General features: G+C 36.7%; 1 pseudogene; it reads right to left on the reverse strand.

Moving 5' to 3' along the window:
- Window positions 1-4,120: 4,120 nt before the first annotated feature.
- LOC109022062 lies at window positions 4,121-5,178 on the reverse strand (annotated as a pseudogene).
- Window positions 5,179-5,666: the final 488 nt, after the last annotated feature.

Below are 5,666 nucleotides of genomic sequence, written 5' to 3' on the forward strand. Positions count from 1 at the left end.
CTGGGTTAGGGTTAGGGTTAGGGTTAGGAGGGAGGGAGCGTCGTTTGGGTCATCTTCGGATGTGAGAACTCGAGATTGTGGGAAATGGAAGGGGGCTTCGAGTGAGACTTCATTGACGGAAGGGGCTCGTGGAGCTTCGCCGCGACGACAAACAGAGAGGAAGGAAGGGGCTTCCGGAGCTGGAGCTGGAGCTCGCGACGCAGAGACGAATGACGGAAGGGGCAGTGGAGCTAGGGTGAGAAACAGAACGACGCCACACCGAGAGAGGAAGGAGAGGAAGGAATTTCGTGAGGAAGGAGGGAATCGGGGTGACTCGAAACACAGAGAAGGAGGGAGAAAAGTGGTCGCGGGAGGGAATGCGGAAAAGTTAAACAACGAAAACGTGGAAAATTGAAAACGACGTCGTTTTCAATTTTCCACGTCAGCCCGTTTGCATCGCGACTGCACGACTTGACTGCGCCCAGAGTTTTTGATAAAATAACAGATGTAATAAATAAAATCAATATTTACAAAATTGGAAATTAAACAGAATAAATTACTGCAGGAAATGAAATTTCCTAGTAATAGTTATTAATAACAATATTAATAGTGTTATCAATATTAAATCTGTTAATAATATAAAATATAATATTCAACAAATAATATTAAATTTTGAAAATATTGAACCCAATTATTAATAAATTATATTAAGTTACAGTATATTAAAGATCTATTTAAATTATTAATAAAATATATTTTCTTACCTTATGAAGATTAATAAATATATTAATGAAACTATTATTGTTAATTTTAATAAATATAGTCGAATGCATATGTGGTATATTTATTACTTTCAAAATAAATATATAATCTGTTAATTTTACATATAGAAATTATATTACTAAGTGTTAAATAATTTAATCATATAATTATAATATAAACGTGCAAGATTTACAACTACAAAAAACAATTTAAACAAATTGTAATCCATTACAAATTTTAAAACTCCTCAAATATTGTTAATAATATTGGAATAGTTATTAAAGCATAAATTAAAGGAAGAAAATGCTGAAAAGAAAAAAAAATTGTTTGAAGAATTTATTTTCTTATTACAATTTTATGGGCAATTAGTATATTATTTTAGTGTATTTTTACTGAATGATTATTTTTATTTATTCAAAAATTTATTCTCTTGTTTTAAAGTTGTCGGATTTTTTTTAGTTGGTTTATTTTATGATTTTTAATTTTGTGAAAATTATTTTGAAGTGTTTTCTTATAATTAATTATTGTTATGCATTTAAATTTCTTTTCATATTAGATTAACCTATTGTTGGGTTTAATTATTTATTTTCATTTTAATCACTATATTTGAATTATTTTATTTTACTTGTTGTTTTGAAACCGTTTCCGATAGATCATTTTCGTGATTCAAGATGTGGGGATTGGACCTCATTTCTTTCCCTCCATTTTTTTCTTTCATCTCTTTTTATTTTTTTCTTTTCTTTTCTTTTTCTTCATTTTCTTCTCCCTCTGCTTCTCTCCCGCGCGACGCCCCCTCTCTCTCTCTCTCTCTCTCTCTCTCATCGTGTGAATTCTTCTCCTCCACCCAGCCACCGTCGTGTGCCTCACCGCCAACCCACCTCCTTCCCCACCTGCCGGCGACCCCTCCCCTCTTATCTCAGCTCCTCCTGGGCCGCCGTTTGCTCCCACGCACAACACCAAGCCGCGGCCTTCTCTTTACTCCAGCGCCGCCGTCACGCCACCTCTGGCCATCATTTCTTCACCACTTCATCCTCGACCTCATAGCAACCCAATGCACCCATTCTCAGCTCCGATCTGTCACCGGTGAAGTACATTTATCAACATTTTCATTTTGGGCTTTGTGGTCTTCGACCGCCCTCTACGCCGCCACCCACGACCAACCACCACCACCACTAGTTTCACCGACATCTCTAAGCCATACCCTATCAATCTTGGGTCTTGGTTCGTTCAAAAGTGAGTTTTTGAGACCCACGGCCATAGTGCATTTTGCACTGTTATGTTGCTGAGCCGCCACTTCTTGCACCTCCGTGATCCATTTGAAATTATTATATAGCATTGTAAGTATTTTTCTAAAGAACTTTCATGATTTAAATGTATTTTTGCATTAACTCATTTTACTGTGAACTGGTTGGTTATGCCGGACTGAGTCCGAGGAGTACGGGGGTCGGATGGATTGAAGGATGAAGTTGTTTGTGTGTTTGGTGTATTGGAAGTTGTTGGTTATTGAGATGTTTCATGTACATGGCATATTTGCACGCATGATCATGTTTTTAAAGGAAACTGAGTTTTCATGTAATTGCATTAATGTTCATGTGTTTATTGAAAACTGAGTTTTCATGTGAGAAATAATTTTGAGTATGTTTGAAATGTTTGGATTGACTAGTTTGAGAAAAAGGAAAAGAGACTGTAGGGATGGTGGTAGAGTCCCGCCTATGATTCCCGCCTACAGTGCACGCGGTAGGGATGGTGGTGGTGTCCCGCCTGTGATTCCCGCCTACGGTGCATGCGGTAGGGATGGTGGTATAGTCCCGCCTGTGATTCCAGCCTGCAGTGCTCTGATATGTATTCATTGTGTAGAAAGAAACTATAGGGATGGTGGTAAGCAGAGATGGTAGTATAGTCCCGCCTGTGATTCCCGCCTATAGTGCTCTAATATGTATTCATTGTGTGGAAAGGAACTGTAGGGATGGTGGTAAGCAGGGATGTTGGTAGAGTTACGCCTGTGATTTCCGCCTACGGTGTACGCGGTAGGAATAGTGGTAAGCAATGATAGTGGTAGAGTCCTGCTTGTGATTCCCGCCTACGGTGCATGAGGTAAGGATGGTGGTAAGTATGGATGGTGGTATAGTTCCGCCTGCAATTCCCGCCTACAGTGTCTGATAAATGGTTGCTTTTTGTGTGAATCATTTTCCGGAAAAAATGTCAAATCATATTTTTGGCTAAAATGAGATTTTTAGCGTGTGTTGGAAAATAATCATTTTCAGGAAAAATGAGGTTTTTGGATTTGTTTGTTAGTTGTATTAATGCATTTTTTATCTCGTGGTTGTTTGGTTTATACTTAACTGCGGTACCGTTTTATGGTAACGTAGATTTCGATGCAGATGAGGCTGAGGGTGAGCCTGAGGATTCAGCTCTGTCCGAGGAGTGATTTGGGATCACTTGTATCTGTATTTGAAACTTGTAATATATTTATTTTGGATGACTGTATAACTTTTTTAAAGGTAATTTGTTTTGGATATTTGTGTTTAAATTTCTGGTACTTAGTTGACTTATCTATATTAACCGCTGCGATTTTTGTTGTGCACTGTTGCATGTTGCACACACTTGACACTTATCGTTGGGATGCGTGACCCATGTCGTCATCATCCCGATGTCATGATCCTCGCGTTGCCGTACTAGGGGGTCGGGGTGCAACCTTTGGTTTCTGGTCCTATCCTGATTCATATTGCTTGAACACAATCCAAAATCTCCAATCACCAACACCACCACCAACGATAAATCAATAAATTTGTTACGCAAATAAAGTATACATCCACTACACAAACTCACTAATCTATGCTAAGAGAATGATCAATCAGACCAATTCTCATACAATAAAGTTCACGCTTTGCACGAGAAACATCATATGCCAACCAAAATATCCAACTAATATATCCCAATTATTGTGCAAACAAACTATAAATGAAACCTCAACCCAAGAAATTGGAAAAGCATCAAATTTCACATCAAACGAAAACAAAACTACAAAAACCAATATATAAGTTTAGCATAATTTACCTCAACTCCACAGTTTTTTGCGACAAATTTCTTATCAGAAAAAGAAAGCCCCTAACATTCTCGAATCTCACTTGAAAGAAATAATCTGGAATTATCCAAATTCGAGCCTACTCAAATAAAACCTTCAAAAGATAATTGGAAAAGATCACAAATTTATAATTTCTTCTCACCTGCAACCACCCGAATGACATATTCAAGGCTATCCACCAAAGCAAATAAATAAAAGAATTAACCCAACCGCGTTCACCTTTTAAATGTCCAAAAATAAAAGCAGAGAAATAGAGCCCACAAGCCATGAAAAAGTTAAAGAAAAAAAAAGATCATACACCAAAGCTTCAAGTAGAGGGGCTTCTTGCACGATAGAAAGATCTACCAGAAGGAGAAAAAATTCTACTCTTTTTATACATTTTCAATGCTGCACTTTAAGTGAGAAAGAACGTTATCATTTTAGAGAAAGAGTGGTACAAATTCATGCTTACCTGAGGAACAACATTAGGAGCCTCATCTGAGCATTTCCTCTCTACAAGAGAAACCCTTTTTATATGTAGGAATTCTACATAAGCTTCCTCCTGTAAGAATGAAACTAAAAATACTCTCATCTTAAATTAAAACCAATACATGAAAAATGAATGAAAATAGAGCTTAATTATCACATGGACACTGATCTAAGAATTTCACCTTTGACAATAGAAAAACAATGGCATTTCCTTGTCTACCCATCTAGGCAGTTCGGCCAACTCTGTGTATGAAAACATCCGAATTTTGAGGAGGATCATATTGTAAGAGCAACCAATAGATAAATCACCACTTAACACTTAGCTTTAATAGTAAAATTAAAAAAAAAAAAAAAGAATATATCTTTAAAGATAACATAACAGATAGGCTAAAACAATCTAGATAGTTATTAAGCTACCTGCAGGATACAATCAACACTTGGAATGTCAAATCCACATGCTGTAAGATCAATACATAAAAGAACACCACTTGAAAAAGCTTTAAATGAAGCTAATGTCTTTTCCCTCACAGTCAACAATCATGATAAATCAGGATATCCACAATTAGTCCATAAAATGCTACTCCTCGATATTGACTCAGTGTGCTAATATTACCTGCTTCATCTGACCATGCAACGGGATCAAAGAGAACCCCTTCAAAACAAAAAGACGTGGAAGAACGACTCCCTAGTAATCAACACAAGCACAAGTCATGTAATATTTACATAAGGTAAGAACAATAATTTTTTGAACTAATTCATTGTACTTTAATGAGGTAATGCAAACCATAATATGGTGGCATAACTTACATTATAATTTTTTTTTACTTGTTCTTGATAAGAAGATAAACAAGCTAGGATGGTTTCTTATATGCTTCACATTCCATGTACAACAAGAAAAATTGACACTTCAACTTAAAATTAACTGATTGATGAAGGACAAATAAGGGCGTAACTCTTGAAGAGACACAGTAGCCAATGTAATAAAATTTACATGGTTTTTGGTATGACTATCAGATTCTAAAAAATGGTCCATATCGACAAACAAAAATCCAATAAGCAGATTCACATCCAAAAAAAATAGAGAACAAAAACCCAACAAACAAAAAAATGAAATAAAAAAATCCACACGAAAAAAAAAATCAAACCATCTTTTAAATTCACATCCCACAGAGTGAAAAGAAATAGAATCAATAAAAACCATACCCAAACAGCACCGACACAAAAACAAACAATGTGCAATGGTGGCTTGCGGTGGAGTCGTGTGTGATGCAAGGAAAAAGCAAAATGAAAGATGAATTGCGGTGGTTTGAGAACCCCACGCGTTTCCTTTAAACCGCGCATCGGCGCAACACGCCGCTCCGATTGGCTCCCA

Source organism: Juglans regia, chromosome 6, assembly GCF_001411555.2.
Source record: "Juglans regia cultivar Chandler chromosome 6, Walnut 2.0, whole genome shotgun sequence".
Taxonomy (NCBI): domain Eukaryota; kingdom Viridiplantae; phylum Streptophyta; class Magnoliopsida; order Fagales; family Juglandaceae; genus Juglans; species Juglans regia.